Source organism: Aulonocara stuartgranti, assembly GCF_965226115.1.
Source record: "Aulonocara stuartgranti genome assembly, chromosome: 10".
NCBI classification, from domain to species: Eukaryota; Metazoa; Chordata; class Actinopteri; order Cichliformes; family Cichlidae; genus Aulonocara; species Aulonocara stuartgranti.
Window position 1 is genome coordinate 30109321 of NC_138946.1, and position 19700 is coordinate 30129020.

The 19700-nt window shown below is 42.2% G+C and overlaps 1 long non-coding RNA gene across 2 annotated transcripts; it reads right to left on the minus strand.

The window, feature by feature from the left end:
• Window positions 1–2838: 2838 nt before the first annotated feature.
• On the minus strand, window positions 2839–9254 carry LOC309715821. 2 transcript variants are annotated; one of them, XR_014279307.1, is made up of 5 exons: window positions 8799–9254; window positions 7557–7608; window positions 5403–5458; window positions 5063–5158; window positions 2839–3753 (listed from the first exon to the last, which is right to left on the minus strand). It is a non-coding gene; the product is annotated as an uncharacterized lncRNA (long non-coding RNA). The 2 variants fall into 2 exon arrangements; XR_014279308.1 differs by lacking the exons at window positions 2839–3753; window positions 5063–5158; window positions 5403–5458 and adding an exon at window positions 5501–5558.
• Window positions 9255–19700: the final 10446 nt, after the last annotated feature.

Below are 19700 nucleotides of genomic sequence, written 5' to 3' on the forward strand. Positions count from 1 at the left end.
GATGCTGCTCGGTTTGCAGCATCACTGTTATATTGCTGCCTCTGTTCGGTGGTGTCGAGCCAAACGGACTTTAACGTGTGTTTGAACGAGCTGATGGTTCACTCATTAAGCTGAAAGAAAGATGTTTTAATCACAGGAGCCACACGTGTCCACTGTACCATCTGGGAACTCTTTTTGTTTCGTAATAACACAAACACTAAATCCTTCTTCTTTTGTGCTGTTTTGTAGCAGTGTGTACACCTGAGACTGTCACCTGTCTGTCTGTCCTGCACTCTCTCTCTGTTTCTTTCTCTCTGATTGTGGAATAAAAGTATGAACATTCATTTATAAGTTACACTTGTGTTTGAATCCTGCAGCTTATCACACATTTGATTTCCATGTGTGACAACTGCAAGTGTCTAGAGTGAGGACAGACTGAGGGACCCACTGCTGTACATCATCTGTGAGGCTTTGCACCCATGATGATCCACCAGGACAAACTCAGCAGTGTGTGAGGAAGAGGAGGGAGAACACACATGCATCAACACTACAATGAGCGGGTGGAGGGAGGTTTGGAGTCTTCTCTCACCCTGTTCTCTGCGGCCTGCTGGAGCGGGGGGGCTAGGAGGAGTTGGCCGTCCGACTGCGGTCTGGAGTGTGGGGCCTCCCTGCTGCTGCGGAGTCGGGGCGGTCTGCCTCTCCCCACCGCAGGGAAAAGGGTAACACCACCTGGGTCTGGGTGCAGTTCCCCCCTCCAGGGGCAAGGGTACCTAGACCCGGTTCGTAGAGTACGCTTGGGGAGTGTGATCGTGTGTACAGCATCTCTTTATGTCTGTCTCCACGTTGGTTGAGTGTGGAGTAAGTGCATATGAGAGCATGCGGGTGGGAATGGATGTTTGTGTCTGTGTGTGCCTGTATGTCTGTGTCTATATGTCAGGTATCAGACGCCACCTCTCTGTGGACATCTCAGGCCCTCCAAGGTTTGGAGGCCTATCTCCACCCACCACCACTTCCCCTGCCAGTGGCGGACTCCCTCAGGTGTCGGTGCGTTGGTGGGTCTTTGTGTCTGGGGGTGGGCGTCCGGGTACACACCGGCTCACTCCTTGGCGGCCACTTATCGGGGCCTGGAGCCTGGGGCTCGCTCGGGCCACTTCGGAGGTGGGGTGCCCCCGGCCTCTCAGCCTGGGGCTCGGTCACTCAGGCACAGCTGGCTGCCGGCGGAGCTCACGGGCGCGTCACTGCAACTCCCCCTGGCTTCTGCTCCGCGGCTGCTGAGTGAGCCCTCATCTGGGACTCTCCTCAGCTCTTACTGAGACAGTGACGCGGCTGCCCCTCTGTTGGTCTTCCTTGGTCTCTTGTGTTCTGGGGGCCTCTGGATGTCTGGAGTTTTGATCTCCTCCATACCTGCTTCATACCCTGGAGGACGGGGCTGTGGCTCCCCACACTCCCTAGCAGATCGTTACATGGAGAAACCTTTGGAATGCAAGCATGCTGATCCACACAGGTATGCACACAGGTGTACACACGGGTATTCACAGACGCGGACTACAGCTTTCTTGGCTGCTGCCTCAAAGCACATTGTGCGCTGTCTATCTTGCGTGCTGCACAATATCGTTTATTACTTAGTATCTACTGATATTTACTGCTAGCTAGTTTATTGTGATGGTGCCGTTTTTTTTATTATGTTGCTCTTTGTTGTTTGCTTTCTCTTCTGTTTTTTTCTCCATACAGGTGACCCAGGTGTTTTGTTTTTTTTTGTTGTTTGTTTTTTTTCTTCTTTCTTCCCCCCCTTCTCACCGTCTCTTCTCCCCTTTGGTTTTCTTTCTCTCCCTCTCTTTCTTTCATTCTTTCTCCCTGTCCTATCCCCCAGTCATGACTGTCCCGTTTGTAGCAACTGAAAATAAAATAAATTCATAATTATAATAAAGGTCAATCAAATGGACCAATATGGCAAGGCCATGATGATCCACTTGGTAAAATAAATCCGCTTGGCATCTTTCTTGGCCTTAAGACAACAATTCTGATGGCTAAAGATCCAAACGGGACACAAAAAAAAAAAAAAAAAAAAAAAAAAGAGGAAGAGGAAGAGGAGGAGGAAGAGCCAGCAGCAGCTGACAGATGGAGAGAATAGACAGACTGTTCCCTGTTTGTGAAGGACTGCTAGAAAAGTTTAGAATCACTAAATGTCTGTCCTGAATCAGTCTTATTAGGTAATGTTCAAATAATTTTATCCTCCCAGTGTTTTCAGTGTGGGAGAAAGTACTCAGGGCCTTCAAGTTACACACTATGAAAGGCAGCAACAAGTTTAATATTCAGAAACCTAAAGTATGTATCAGCAGCAGAATGGACCTAAAAATAAATGTTTGTTTCAGTTCTATGAAGCTTTGAGTACACTCTAAGAACTAAAACTGATAATTACTTAAATATTTTGGTGCAACACTTTTACACTCAAAAATAATGAGTAAATGCAAAAACAATCACATCTCTTAAATACACCTTATTAATTGAGTAAATCCAACTAAAATGGAATAAGTTGTTATGAACAATTAAAGATGTTACAGTAACATACAAAATTGAGTAAATACAACTGAAAATCTAAGTTAAAACAACAGTAACCAAAAGTTCAAACTACATAAAATATTAATTAGGAAATGCTGAAATGCTTGGCACATTTAACCTACACCATTACAATTATTTGTTTTTAAATAATGGTGCAATTTACTTAATATTTTTAAGTTAATTTAAGCAAAAACGTTAATTACAATTAAGTGTTTATTTTATTTATACACACACACACACACACACACAGGAAAAAAGAACCACGTCAATTCAACATTGTTCACAATGATTTATTTTTAAACAGCTTTTTTGTGAATCACACATTTAGCAGATTCCTTCTCTGAACACAGTGAGCTGAAATCTGTTCTACATTCAGTGGATAAAACTTGGATAAAATTTCAGTCACAACAGCCTTATATAATAAAATTGCATCCAAATTGGCATGCTTGATAAAACTCTGTAAAACTGGCATATTGATGCTAACAACAAGAAAAATGTACCTGCCATACAAAGAATAAAAGTGGCTCAAGTGAACGCAGTGCTTTACCTTTTCAGAAAAGGTCAAATGACAAAAATAAAATTAAGATCCCAAAAAGATATAAATCCTGAAAAAAAAACCATTTGCACTGTGACATAGTTTTTGAACATCTTATTTTGATTCCAAAAAATTGGGAAGATTATAACTAAAGAGTGACCAAAAAACATCCATAATGATACTCTCCCATTTACACCTTAATGTGAATCTGGAAAGTTAATACAAAAACACAGTTTATGGTACAAACATTATTTATGAACAGGAATGTCAAAACAATGTAATGTCGCAACTGAACCTTTTGATGAGCATTACATGTCAATTAACAAGTCTAACACTTTAAGAACAGCCCTGTGAAATTTTGTCTACAATGAACAGAGGTCATTTTTCAGTCTTTGAACCTTGACAGAAAGGTTTCCTGGATCCAGCTCCATGAACACTTTTCGAAATGCTTCAAATGTGCATTTGAAATTCTTGGGGTATTTCAGATCCAGAGCATAGCACAGTCCCAAAAGATAGCAACAGGCTTTGCTCAGATTCCCAAGTTTGCCCAGAACAGTAACGCCTTCAATAACAATACCCACATCAGTAGGTTCGCCTGACCTGTCTTGATTCTGCAGCAGGTAAATCTTCATCACCTCCTCAGCCAAAGCCTCTTCAACAAAGACAGCATCAGCACCGTCCTTTAAAAAGAGAAACAACTGTTTTAAGCTCACATATTTCCAAACATTGAAACAAAAAGTTTCATTTGTATGACATCACCGGTACTCATAATATGTAGACACTGTGCTCCAAAATCTTATAGCAATAGCAAATGCAAATGCTATTCTTTTGTATGCTTTGAAGTGTTTTTTTTTCTTCTTTAGAACAGTATCTTAAAACTTTTCTATGATCTCACAAGCTAAAATAAACTACCGTAATTGTCGGGCTATAAGCCGCTACTTTTTGCACCAGCTTTGAACCCTGCGGCTTTTAGTCAGGTGCGGCTTTTCTCTGGATTGTCCATGATTTTTGTCATATCGTAAGATTTGTTTTGTTTGTTCCGCTGTTGCCTGGCGGAAGGGCATGTGATCAGACACACAGTATCGGGGTTCAAGAGTGGTATGTTGGTCACATGTCCATCCGCCAGGCAACACAGTGCCGTACAAGTAGCGCGAAAAACAAACTTCAAAGTAGCGCTACGCGTTCAGCGGGAGGCGTGGATGACGAGCGGTGATAAACTTGCGAAAAGCAAGTTATGCTCAATTCCACCGGTGGATTCTGACAGCGTGGAAAAGTGTGAAAACATCCACGATCACCAACGGATTTTGAAGGGCTGGACTGTTGCATGATGGAGAGGAGGACACCGCCACGGCCCTTCTGAGGGTGTTCGACTCTGACACTGACAATGAGGATTTCTTTGGTTTTGAAAGTGACAACGAAGGAGAGAAGCGGAGAGTGGATGACGAAGCCATCCTGAGCCTGTTCGTTTCCGACACTGGAGAAGAGGACTTTGGTGGTTTCAGTGCGCAGGAAGAAGAGAAAGATGGTGGTGAATGACTGACTTTTCTTCTTGTTAAAGCCGTGTCGCTGCACCTGAGCCTAAAAGGTATTCTGAATCTATTTTTCTGGTGTGCTGCAGGTTATTGTTATGTACTACATTTGTTACTCATTTATGAAGCACAGTACATGTGTCCTACTTGTAATTACCGCTACTTGTACATATACCTAAAAAGTTATGCAAATATGTACCCATAACTTGTTTTTCAAGATATTAATAAAAGGGGTGTGTCTCCAAACAGCCATCTCTTTCCTGACAATTCCCTTTGTGCATATTCTCTTACATATGATAAGTCAACATTGAAACACCTGCGGCTTTTGGTCAGGTGCGGCTAATGTATGTACAAACCAGGATTTTCCCCTGATTTTAGCTTGTGCGGCTAATATTCAGGTGCGCTTTGTAGTCCGGGAAATACGGTACTAATATTCCTAAAACAGATTTATTGCACCAACCTCAAAGGTTTTGATTAAGGCACTTGGATCCTCTCCCAGATGGTCAATGAAACATCTGATGATGACTTCTCGTTTTTTCTCAATGGAATTTCCACTCTGTAAAACAGGAAGTCTCAACTGAGGCAAAATTTGCACATTTAAAACATGACTTACCATTTCTAGCTTAAACATAACTATTTTTTTTCTGTTGTTGACCTGTTTTCACACCCACCATCAAGGTAAGAACACCTGTGGAGCTAAAATATTGAACAGAAACCTAAGAAAAGCCGTTTTTAGTGGAAGGGCCTCTTCAATGCTGTGTTGGAACGTTTTTGTGGTTAGAAAATGCAATCTTCCTTACCTGAAGCAGAAGGTTTAACTGTGCCCTGTGGCGTTGTCCAGCAGCACCTTTCTTGGCTTGAAACAAGGACAGGAGTTTGGATGAATACAAGTCCAATGATGACATGAACTTTGGTTCAAGGTTCAGGGTCGTGATCCTATGAAACGCTGCACTGACCTGGATGGGAGAGGACAAAAAATCTGAAGGCCAAAATTCTGATTCAATCAAAAAAAAAAAAAAAAAAAAAATCTACCATTTTTTGCAACCTGGACCTTATTTTCTAACATGCAAAAGATTAATTTACACATCCAGACATAAATCCATATAAGTGGAGTTGTTCAGTATGCAGACTAAACCCTCAACATAAAGTATTATCTTCCACTAAGCTTCTAAATTTTATGTTATGAATTGCTTGCACTATTTCCCTGTGAGATTGTATAATCTTAGAGGGAAGAGGCGGAGCCAGGTTGCCCTCTGAACCATCGTCTGCCAGGCAGCGATGCGAGAGGAACACACCGCTGAAGTGGCGCACATATTCAGAATCGTGTCAGCGGCTTTACAGAGAAAGCCTTTCAGCTCCTCTGGCAGCTCTGCTTCCTCCACCTTCCTGGAGATGACAAACGCTAGCAAATCAGTGTTGTTAGTCAATGCAGCTGACTGAACAGTGCATTGATGTGCGCGATCAGTGAACCTTGCTATCAGCTGGTCAAGTTTGGCGGGATGGGCCGGTCGCTGTCCAACGACCTTGGTCATTTTGGTGCCGAAAACTGAAGCGAGGCTCGGCTCCAGAGGGGGAACAGGCGGAAAACTCCGGTCTGTGAAGCCCTCTGTGAAGCCCTAGGTAGAGACCGGCGCTCTAATCTTCGCTGGCTCTGCTGCTGCCTCAGAGAGGTTGGTCATCATCCCTGGGAACTGAGGCCAGATGGGATCTGGGCAACGAGAGTGAGTGGAGCCATACCTTCCCGCCAGATCATGGCCTGTATTTATATAGCGCTTTACTAGTCCCTAAGGACCCCAAAGTGCTTTACATATCCAGTCATCCACCCATTCACACACACATTCACACACTGGTGATGGCAAGCTACATTGTAGCCACAGCCACCCTGGGGCGCACTGACAGAGGCGAGGCTGCCGGACACTGGCGCCACCGGGCCCTCTGACCACCACCAGTAGGCAACGGGTGAAGTGTCTTGCCCAAGGACACAACGACCGAGACTGTCCAAGCCGGGGCTCGAACCGGCAACCTTCCGATTACAAGGCGAACTCCCAACTCTTGAGCCACGATCATCAGATGGGGGTGGAGCAGGCTGAGGGACGGGAAGTTCCTTCTCACCAGCTGCCTCCTGGATGATGCCAGGCAGATCCAGGAGCAGCGCACCAACAACTGGGAGCGGCGTCCTTGCCGACATGTGAAGGCCAGGGGTGGATGAGCGTCGGCTCATCCACCCTTCTGTCACCAGGCTGCCCAGCTGGGAGGCAGTGGAGCTGCCACCACTGCCGTTTTCCTCACGGTGGGTGGAATCATCCAATTCCGGCCCACCATCGAAGAACTCGATGGCTTCTTCCAGCGAGTGCCTCTCTTAGTGGGAACGCCTCCTCAGCATCAGCCTTGAAAAAGGCTGACCTCCGCTGCTTTTCCTCTGGCGGGAGGAGCTAACAGGAGCAGCAATAGGATTAAGGTGTGAGGGCAAGGTCCGCATGGTGAGGACCGAGGCAGCCCACGCAGACGGCATGTCGGTCATACGACATGATGTAGCCGGTCTGGCAGGATGGACACAGACGGATGGTCTCGCTGGACATCTTCTGGCTGGCTGAAGAAAAACGGTAGAGCCGATTTCCTGGTCTCACCGTAACTTATACTAGACCAGGGTGAGGCCCACACAGCAGGTGGGCGTGGACTAAAATACTTCAGTGCTGCGCGCACAAGGGGAATACCCACTTAAAGGGCTGCGCCTATACTCATGGTGACACTGGATGACAGGCCATGAACTCATCAATATATTTACCGAACTGAAAAATTCTCAAAATTTAGATTTGGCATTTGTATGACTAAAATAACCCACCACAAAACCAGTATAAATATTTAGGTGGTATCACCATCCACTACTCAGCTTGTATAAAACAATATCATATCCTTCCAAAATTTAACACATCAAGTCCTCTGAGTAAAATTACCTGCTTTACTTTGTAGTTGATGCAGATTTTTTTCCTGGTGGTGAAGATGGTGCTGAAAAAATACAAATCAAAACTTTATCATTACAAAACATGTCACTGAGTAATCTGCCATAACACCAATCTCTTATAAGAAAGTTTAGCTTGGATTGAAATAAACATTTATTTATGTAAATTGGGAGTAACGAGGCAAGGCAAGGCAAATTTATTTGTATAGCACAATTCAACAACAAGGTGATTCAAAGTGCTTTACAGAGAAACAAAAACAAATAAAAAGCATGATTTAAAATTGATTAAAGCAAGCAAACAAACTAACTAACAAACAAAACAGTATATAAAATCAAAACATAAAATCACAACAGTAGATAAAATCAGTAGTTAAATGTAAGTTTTGAAATTTAAGCTTAAAAGTGTGGATTTGGTGCTTTATTCAAATGCAGCAGAGAATAGGTGAGTCTTCAACCTGGATTTAAATAAACTGAGTGTTTCTGGAACTATACTATACTAACTATATACTAACTATACTGGAAATGATGGTACTTTTGGCTTGACCAAAAGGACCAAAGCTTTTTTTTTCCATTATTTTCTGGGATCTGAAAGGAAGTAGGGCCCCCAGTCTAAATTTACTTAAGGCCCCATAATACTTTGGACCGGCCCTGGATGAGGTAATCTGCTGACCCGGGCGGTCCTGTCAGTGTTCTCTCAAAAACTGGCCCTGTTCGGGACAAAGCTGAAAGCAGCGTCTTATATGCTCTGAAAGACCCCACATAGAACAAGAAAGCTAAGCACCATGGTTGCTGCTATGAACTGTTCCGCGGGCAGGTCTTCTTAGTTACCAAAGCCATTGATGACGTCTGTTCATCTCCTCCTGAACAACCTGACAGAGTGAGTCAGGCCGCGTGACTACCGCAGCTCCCGCACCGCGACTCAACAGGGCCATTTTCTAGAAATGTCTGAGCACACCTGCTTTCACGTGGTTCCTAAAATGCCCCCAATTAAACGGTCAGGTCGCTGGTACCGGGACATTCCGGTCAAATTACCCGGAACGCAGATAGCGACTCAGAACGTAAAAGGATAAAAGGGTGCGGTTTCCCGCCGCCTTGACTGGAAGACGGGTTGAAAACTTAAATTAACGTGCACAAACACGCTGCGAAAAGTGAGCCACCATGACAAACGCTTTCTTCAGAACATGTTATAAAAGAACGGTGTGGATAAAGACAGCTAATGTAAGAATTGGTCACTTACCTGAAAACGTTACCAAGTCTGCAGTGGATGTGTGTCTGTCTCGTTCAACGTGCAGAAAATCTCCCATGAGGCCATGCTCCTCGCGTGCGGTACATGCCAAAGGTCATTAGTCTTACTCAAAGTTTTAAGTTAGTATTGGGGGACAAAATTATATTGATTTTTGAACCATTAATAATTAAAGTTAAAGACAATGATAAGTATGAATACCAGTGTCTCAGTTATTATGAGTACTTTCTATGAGATATATTGAGTAGATTTAAATAATGCACCCTGTGTTTCAAATACAGAATTTTTTCTTTTAAATAAACTTGAACAAAAGAGCTCAGTTCAACTCAAAAACTGGTGTTGAAAATTTAAGCATTCTTTTCAGTATTTTCAACTCAAGATAACACTTTTGTGATTTTCAAAGATTTAATCAAGGTCATCTAACTTAGAATTATAATGATATTTACTAAGCCCCTGAATAATTTTTTAGGGTGTATTTTGGATTAGTAGTACTGCTGTGTTTGTTGCATCATATTGCTGTAATTGTTTATATGCTTTATATATTCTGAGGTAAGTTGATCTATAGTGTTATATCATATTTTATAAGGATGTTATGTGTTTGTATACTTTCTGCCCAGTTTGACCCATTTAGCAGAAGTCAGCCTGTTTAAGGCTCTGATATCTATTCTGTATGACTTAAAGCAGTTATGACATGGTCTGATTTTCTCACCCAATAAAGGAATGATTCACACTGCTGTAATAGCTAATAATGATTAATATAATAACTAGAATATTGGCCATATTATATTTACATTACCAAAGTGATATGACTTTAGTCTTATGAACAACATTAGCTAATTGTTATTTACTAACTAATCTTAAATGACTGTTCAGTACAGAAATGAAGCCCAAAAATCATGTTTTACTGTCCTGTGGTCTCAGCCTCAGATACTTATCAAATCACACAAAGCTCTTGTAGAAACAAACAAACAAATTAACAAAATATGTTCTCCTTCATTTCTGTCAAACAAAGTTGTATGACACGTTTCCAGTGGTTAGTATCATGGTTGCTAGGCAACCTGGGAAGCGAGACGGAGACTAGACCGTCCCATACAGACAAACTTGCCATTTATTTTGCAAATCGAGCTCAACACTGCCCCTAGCGTCCTGGAGCACTTCCGTTGTGTTTTGGAATTTGCATGTGTTTTGGAGTTTGCAAGTGTTTTGGAGTTTGCAAGTGTTTTGTCTCTAGGGGCCACCGTAATAATTAGATTGATGTTTATTGTATCTCACCAACAAGCTTGTTAACAGGTTAATTAAAAATGTTCACACCTTTTACAGTACATCGCATATGCCATTCTGATATTTGGCATTGCTTTTCAGAGTCATAGTTATGGCCTAGGAGTGTTATAGCACCTATAATAATTGAAGTACCTTCCTCTGTTCAACACTTTATACACTATATTGCCAAATGTATTCATTTGTCTGCCTTCACATGCATATGAACTTGGATGACATCCCATAGGTTTTAAGATAACGTCAGCCCACTCTTTCCAGGTTCAGCTCTTCTGGAAGGGCCTTCCACAAAGTTTAGGGGTGTTGATGAGAATTTTTGACCATTCTTCTAGAAGTGCATGAGATGGATAAGTGTGGATAAGAAGGCCTGGCTTGCAGTCTTTGCTCTAAGTCTTTGTTCCCAATGGTGTTATGTCAAGTTGACACTCCATGAGCACCTAGCAGTATAAATGAACCAGCTGCTAGTCAATGAGAGACACCCAGAATCGCTAACTGAAGGCCGGACGATCCTGATCCCCAAGGACCACCACACGGGATCGGTCCCATCCAGCTACCTGCCGATAACCTGCCTCAGTACCACATTGAAACTCCTGTTAGGCATCATAGCGACTAAGATGAATAGGCATATGGCTCAATACATGAGTGGGGCATAGGAAGGTATTGGCAAGAATATCAGAGGAGCGAAACACCAGCTGCTGATAGACAGAGCAGTCTCTGGAGACTGCAAGGCCTATGACTTGATGCCCCACACACAAATCCTGAAATGCCTGTAACTGTACAAAATCAACAGGACCCTAAGACCCTTCATCAGGAACTCAGGAACTGGGGATGTGGCATACAACATTATAGGCCAGCTTCAAGCCTATAGCACAGATTGCCATCAAGTGTGGGATCTATCAAGGAGATGCTCTGTCCCCATTGCTGTTCTGCATAGGCATAAACCACCTTAGTCGAATCATTAACCAGACTGGCTACGGATATCGACTATGGAATGGCACCCACCTCCTCTACATGGATGACATCAAGCTGTATGCCAAGAGTGAACGGGACATTGATTCACTGATCGCCACAACGAGGACATACAGCAATGACATTGGAATGTTGTTCAGACTGGAAAAGCGTAGTCAGATGATAACAAAGAGATGGAAGGTAGTCAGAACTGAAGGGATTGCAGACATCGAGGACAGCTACAACCTGAGAATCCCACAGGCAAATGGGAACCACGAAGAGGCCGCTGGGAAAGCTGCAACCACTAAGTACTTGCAGAGGGTCCGGCAAGTCCTGAGGAGTGAATGGTAAGAACAAGATTCGAGCTTTCAACGCCTACACCCAGCCCTTGATTAGGTCCCCTGCTGGGATAATAACCTGACAAAGGAGGAGGTAGAAGCCACTGACATCAAGACAAGGAAGCTCCTGACCAAACATGGAGGGTTTCACTGCGAGTCCAGCACTCTGAGGCTGTATGTTAAGCGAAAAGAATGAGGCTGGGGACTAATGAGTGGCAGTACCACAGTCCAGGATGAGACAACGAACATCCACCAGTAGATCAGGAAGGAGGAGTAACAAGCAGAAGAAGACAGCCATAATAATAGATGTGGCTATACCAAATGAAAAGCAACATCAGGATGGAGGAACATGAGAAGCTCAAGAAATACCAAGGGCTGAGAGAGGCACTCAAGAAGATGTGGAGGGTGAAGTCCCTGTTTTTACTCATGTGTTTATATATTGTTCTGCATTTAATTATTAGTTGTCTCTGGCTCTCTTTCACGGCATGTTTCTGTCCTGTCCTTTATCCGCTTTATCAGTTACAAGAGATAGCCACTGCTCCCACGGCTAGTTCTGCTGGAGGTGTCTTCCGGTTAAAAGGGAGATTTTCCATCCCACTGTTGCCAAAGCGCTTACTCATAGGTGGTCATCTGATTGTTATGGTGTTCTTTGTTTTCCTTTATTATTTTACCTTACAATATAAAGTGCCGTAATGCAACTGTTGTGATTTGGTGCTATATAAATAAAATGAAATTGAACTGAACTGGTAGCGGACCTAAGCTTGAAGGAGAAAAAGACAGTCCACAGGTAAAATGGTAGTATACATACACGTCTTGACATCTTTAACATCCAGACAGAGACAACGAGATACACACAAATCTAATTACACTTGTAGACACACACACACACACACACACACACACACACACACACACACAAACAGATATTACTTCAGATGTAATATAAATTCAAACAAAGAATCAAGCAAAAATAGGGAATGACAGAAATTAGTACATATTTCTCAGTTCCTTTTACACTTGCAATAAGGCCTCAGCAGTACAAGAGCATGGCACAGTAACAAAAACAAGTTTGATGGTCTGAAAAAGACAAGTCTAAAGGTATCAGAGTAAACTGGGTAGCAGATACTGGTGAAAAGAAAAGAAATATATGAGAGGAATAGAAAGATGGAAGTAGAGAAACAGCAGAAGCGGCATTGCTGTTTTCCACTTGTCAGAGTTAAAAGTGTAATATAAATGCAAAATGTAAAGGCTGTCTCCTGTAAAATTATACCTTCTAGATGTCTGGAGAACTGAGGTAAATTGTGTGTTATGTCTATTGCAATGTGTCCAGGCTAGAATCGGTGCAACCACAGTGGAGCAAAAGAACAGAAAAATCATGCTAAAGTCTTCAGCTGGAAAATAATGAGGTATGAGGAACTTGGATTAACCCTCTGATGCATAGCGGTCACTGGAGTGGACAGCTACTAAAACGTACATATCTCTTTAATGCATTGGTTTCTATGGTGGAACTGCATATTAGCCTCTAGAGTGCTCTCTGCTGCCATACTCCATTGAGGTCAATTCAGTGTTCAGTTAGTGCAACTGCAAGTAAATTTCCTCTGAATCAAAGATGGCAGACAAACTGCCACCCCTGCCGACCACTGCTGGCATATCCTATCAGTGCTTCTATGCTAGAAGAGTCCAACAGGTTAAAAAAATATGATGATATGCAGTAACATCTAGGGAATGATATTATCTTTTTGGAATAAGAAATTGTTATGAAAACTACGAGTAACCATGTGTCAAATAAAGTGGACATCATGCATTACCCACTATATTTTTTTAAGATTAGTCATAAATTGCTTCACTATTTCTTGGGACTGTTTTGGTTCTAAGTAAGCGTATAATTGTTACATTTATAAGCTACTCATTTAAAATATATATATTTTTGAGCAGATCAGCTGTAGGTTGAGTTACTGTAATAATTATTTTATCATATTTTGTAGACTTCAAATGCAGCAAAGAATAAGGCAGCGTACAGAATAATCCAGGAAATTCCATCCAGCTCCAGTGATGATGATTTCATTGATGAGTGCAGTGATGATGAGTTCAGTGATTAGTCCAGTGATGATGGGTGGCTGCCAGAGACGAACAGAGACATAGGAACAACGGATGATGAAGACACAGACAGTCAGGATACAGAAAGTGAGAATGATGAGGGGCAGGATGAAGAGGAAGTTCCGCAGATGGGCACATGGCACCTGACCATACTCGAGCTTGCAAAAATATTTGGAAAGTCCAAGAGAATGACTTTGATGGAGACTTGCCTCCTTTTCTAGCAGAGTGGAAATTGAATGTGGAGGGGAAGGATAACAGATTTCTTCAGACATCTGTTTCCAGCAGATCTAATTGATAATATAACATACAATATATAACAAGAAGAAAAAAAAGATGATGGTCCAAAAGCCCTTCTCTGTGGCCCTTTTCAATCAGCACATGGGTGGGTGTTGATCTTGTTGACCAATGTCTGGCAATGTACCTCCACAGACGTCAAAACAAGAGGTGGTACATCTGAGTATTTTTTTAATTTTTTGGATGTGACCATTGTAAATGCCTGGCACCTCTACCAGATGTCTGGTTTGGAAAAGATGATGAGACTCCTCTTCAAAGCATCTGTGGCTCGTGCACTGATAAATAGTGGCACCCTCCAGCAATGCAAAAGAGGGAGACCTAGTGGGACCCCACAACCCGTGAAGCGGAGAGCAGTCACCAAAGTAGCCCGTGAGGTCAGGTTTGCCACAGGATATCAATGGCCCCAAGTGACCGAGGTGAAAAATGCAAACAAATGCCATGATGTTGCGTGCACACGGAAGACCAAATACATCTGCATGCAATGCTGTGTGCCATTGTGCCCTGGATGCTTTGCAAAATTTCACACAGCCTAAGTGTGATGAACATAGAAGAGTTCGGAGATGCAGAGACTAAGATGTCAGTTTGTGTTTTCTTCCAGCATGCTAATAAGGGCTTGGTAATACTGTCCTGCATCGTTATAGAACTGTGTAGACTCAAATGTTTGTCTTGTTGGAGATAATTTGCCATATTCAGGTGTAGGATTCACAGCTAGGACTGTTGATTGGTTTTGTTGTTTACGCCTAAACATTGGGGCTATATGAGTTAAAAGTTCCAAAAAATTGCTGAGATGTTTTTCAAAGCATACAAGCAAACAAGTGTTTGTATATTTACAATAGAACACAAGGTAATTCATTTTTACAGTAAGTTCACAGTATTTCATGCTGAGTGCTCAGGTGCATGTAGTCCACTGGATTGGACAGATCTATAACTTTATAAAAAAATAAATTAAAAAAAAAAAAGAAACATATTTTGGAAAAAAAAAAAAATACAAAAACAAACAAAACAAAAGACTTGAACATTTTTTTCATGTCCTGAGAAGAATAAAAGCACTTAAGAAAAAAAAAAATCTTGACCAAGGATTTTATAATTCGGTCAGAGGGTTAAGTAGAGAGAAGAAGAAAAAACCCATTACGTACAATCTGGGGCTTTACACTAGGATCTCCAGAATTCCAAACTTCCAAGAGCTGCTGCAACAACAGCTGTAAAGGTATACAAGTCATATGTCTGTGAAGGTTCTCAGTCATCCAGGTCATCGTAGTCAAAGGAGCTTGCAAAGAAAAGCGTCTGGACTTCTTTAAGTTGCTTGAAGACGTTTCACCTCTCATCCGAGAAGCTTCTTCAGTTCTAAGGTCAAATGGTGGAGAGTCCCAGATATAAACCTAGTGGGAATAACCCCCCACAGAGGGACAAAAGGACCCCCTGATGATCCTCTAATCGCCTGAGCCATGGTGTGAAACTGGGCGTGGGTCCCAATCAGCCAGAGTTTCGGGTGTGTTCATTGTGAAACCTGGCCCCACCTTATCATGCGCATTCCTGAGATCAGATGGCCCAGGATGTGAGTGGGCGTTAAGGCGTCTGGGAAGGGATCTCAAAACTGGATTATAGATGGCAGAGAGTTGGTGTCGTAAACCACCGCCTCTGTTCAAAGATGGTCTCTTTCAAACCATCTGTCCTCTCTGTCCAAAATGTGAACATTGGCATCCTCGAAAGAGTGTCCTTTATCCTTAAGATGCAGATGGACTGCTGAGTCTTGTCCTGTGGAGGTGGCTCTTCTGTGTTGTGCCATGCGCTTGTGAAGTGGCTGTTTGGTCTCTCCAATGTAGAGGTCTGGGCATTCCTCACTGCACTGTACAGCATACACCACATTGTTAAGTCTGTGTTTTGGCGTTTTGTCTTTCGGGTGAACCAGTTTTTGTCTGAGTGTGTTGCTGGGTCTGAAATACACTGGGATGTCGTGCTTGGAGAAAACTCAGGAGAGCTAAAATAACGATAGTGTAAAACAGTATGCTCACTATGGAATAAGATTAAGCAGCCGATTGCCTGCATGTTAAAAGTGACCTCACAGCTAGCTACAAAAACATAAACACATTTTAAAATATTTTTTGTAAAAGTCAAACAGTAAAACATTATAATCTCATCCACATCTGTAGCCCATTAACAAGCTTCCACACTGCTTCACCTCAGTCTGCAGATTCACCTCCTCAGCTTTCTGTGGCCTGAAACTCTTGGATTTGGTTCTACCAATAACGCCAAAGGAAATAATCACAGCAACAAAGGAAAAACTACCAAACAAATAAGGGAGGCACCTCCCACTTCATATTTTACTTCTCACCACAGGGAGACATTTCCAGGGCCCACAAGCCCATCTACTCACTACTCGCAAGGACGCTGTCTGTCCAAAACCTAGCAGAAAACCATGTAGCGCCACAGAGGGGAAAAACCACACTGCTCACAGCTCATCCCCAGCTTATATAGCCTCAGAGATGATTGCTGACTGGGCCCAGGTGGCAAACGAGGCTAATCAAAAGCAGCTGCCCTGGGGAGAGAGAGGAGAGCAGTTGGTGGCGGTAATGCACCTTTCAATTGTTTGCCAACCGCCAATATAACTGTAAGAAAGAAAGAAGAAAGAGAGAGGAGAGAATTGGACCACTTAGACATATGTCGGCAAGTGCCGAGGCCTGCAATCAGACCATACTCCATACCAGTTGGTGGCGGTAATGCACAACAACAACAACAATCTTTATTTATAGAGCACATTTAAAAGCCAAGGGCATGCCAAAGTGCTTTACATAAAAGAATAAAACAATAAAACAATTAACACTATAACATCAGAGTCATATAAGTGTGGAATTATGTTCACAGGTAAAAACCACTAATAAGAGTAAACTATAGCACATAGCTATAGCAAAGTAAAGCTGTACCATCAAACACAGTGATAGAGAACATAGACAACGCAAGACAACGCAAGACAAACAGAAAAATTAATAGAATAACTCACTGCAAACAAGGCCAGGATTTAACTGGTAGAAAAAGCAAGTTCAAACAGATATGTTTTAAGCCGTGATTTAAAAGATTGAATAGAATCAGACGCCCGGATGCCAATCGGGAGATTGTTCCACAGCTCAGGTGCAGCTAGAGCAAACGCTCGATCACCTCTAGACTTCAAACGAGATCTGGGCTGAACCAACAATAACTGTGAGGATGATCTTAAAGCCCTCGCAGGAGCATATGAGTTTAAGAGTTCCTTAAGATAGCTTGGTCCTGTGTTATTAGTAATTTTAAAAGTAAGCAACAGAATTTTAAATTGAATACGAAATTTCACTTTATGGTAAAAATTGGGAAGAGGATTAATAATGGATTGTCTGTGTTTACAGGAGAAATGATAGCGATTCTATTAGCAGTGCAGTGGGTGGAAGATTTGAGGCCATTGAACACAATTATTTGTTCAGATTCCAGTGCAGCCTTGGTTAGTCTACAGAATTGTCATTTGAAAGGTAGGTCAGATATTTTATTAGAGGTTCAGCAAACTCTTTACAGGATACATATGATGGGTCTATCAGTAGTGTTTGTATGGGTCCCGGCTCATTGTGGGGTAAGGGGGAATGAAGCAGCGGACAGGTTAGCAAAGGCAGCCACTAATCATGAGATAGTTGATCTGGCGGTGAATTTTGGTCAGGAGGAAGTAAAGAGTATTATTAAGCTAGAAATGAGGGGTAGATGGCAGAAACAGTGGGACGAAGACAGGAGGGGAAGGTGGTTATATAAAATTCAAAGGGGGGTGGGAGTGAGGAGATGCACAAGAAGGAGTAGGCGAGAGGAGGTGGTGGTCACACGACTGAGATTTGGGCATACGGGTTTGAATTCCACACTGTTCTTGATAGGGAAGCATGCCTCAGGGAAATGTGATTATTGTGGAGCGGATGGAACTTTGGAGCATGTTATTTTGAAGTGTCGGAAATATACGGTAGAGAGGAGACGGTTGGTCCGAAATCTCAGTAGCATTGATATGAAACTTGATCTTGTAGGGTTAGTACAGAAGGAGTCTGGGGATAAATGTTATCAGACATTGTTTCAGTTTTTGAGAGAAGTAAGGTTGTTTGGGAGGATATGAAGTGTTTTTTGTTTTGTTTGTTTTTTTAGCGTGATTTCTGTCCACACTCCATACCAGTGGTGGCGGTAATGCACCATGCAGTTGTTTGCCACCCGCCAATAATACGAAGAAGAAGAAGAAGAAAGTGAGAGAGACAGAGGGGAGAATTTGGTTGGACTCATTTGTGGTGGGTTGTGGACTTCAAGAGGGATTCCTTTTGTCACCAATTCTGTTCATAATTATTATGGGCAGAAGTTTTACACAGTGCCAAGTGGTGGAAGGCTTTTAGCTTAGATGCCTTGTTCTGTTGGCTTCCTCAAGTACCCGCCTTGCCATAGATCAGGAGATAGGGCAGATTATCTACTAATCAAAAGGTTGGTTGTGCAATCCCTGGCTACTGCAGTCTGGTGCCAGATATCCTTAGGCAAAATATTCACCCCAAGTTGCTCTTTCAAGCATTCATCAGAGTGTGAATGTTAGATTGAAGAAAGTGCTTTGAGTGCTCTGGTAGAGTAGAAAAACACTATGTAAGGACCAGCCTCTTTACCATTTAGCTCACACTCAATCTTTTAGTCCAGCACAAAAACAGTGACGCCATCCCAAAATTGTTGGTGTTTTCATTCAACACACATCACACTCATAACATTACCAGTATGACTGAGTAATTGGACTCCTGGGTTCTATTAATGTTTTGTTGAATTTAAAACTGTGCACTCCACTTCTTGATAATTTTCCTAACCAATTCATTCTATGCAGAAATAGTGGCTATTATTATTATTGTACTGACAGCTTAATGCTCTGCTAAAAATATTTGTCTGTTATGGAATGCAATTGCTAATCTTAATATGATTTCATAGATAATTAGGAGAGAATATACCAAAACAAATTGTGTCCTTATCAGCAATATCTTAAAGGAGGAGCTATATTAGAATAAGCACTTGTGCTAACATTATAGTGGATATTATAAGTTTTAATAAGGCAGCTGGATATTGGCTAATTAAGTGTGCAGGATTATCATTTATTGAGGGGCAGGGCCGGCCCGTGGCATAGGCCGTATAGGCAAATGCTAAGGGTGCCGTCCATCAGGGGGCGCCACGCCAGTGCCACAAATGTTGAAAAAAAAAAAAAACGTTGGTACTATTATTTCTAAATACAAAAAATAATCCGACGTTAATTAAAATGCAAAGTAAAGCTTATTTAATAGAAATATTATTTGTTACAACATTACACTACACTGCTGATGTAGGGGGGCGCCACCTAAAATCTTGCCTAGGGCGCCAGATTGGTTAGGGCCGTTTCTGTTGAGGGGTATTATTGTTGGAGAGAGAGGCAGCCTGTCAAGCCTATAAGATAATTAAAAAGCTCAATTTCAAATGGAACCCTTTTGAATTGTCAGATGCAGTACTGCAGAATTTCTGCACTACTTTTCCTTTTCCTTCTATATTAACGCTTTTCTTAGTTTTTACTCATTTTCTGTTAACACAGAGTAGCTACGTTTGTGCTAATTATATGAAGAGTTTGCATGTTCTCCCCATGACATGCAGTTAGTGGGGTTAGGTTAATTCGTGGATCTAAATTTGCAACAGGTGTGAATGTGACTGTGAATGTTTGTCTTTCTGTATTAGCCCTGCAACAGACTGGGTACTCTCCCTCTTTCCCTTTAAACTAACATAATCATCCTGTTGTAACCAGGTTTCTGTAAGGCAGAGTAAATCAGTTTGTTGATCACTTAATAATTCTGTTTTACTCTTTGGTGCTGTTGTGGATACTATATTGTTCTTTCTTTCCATTCTTTGTATTATTGTAGGGTCTTTCCTCGGCAATATAAAGTGCCTCAAGGCAACTGTTGTTGTG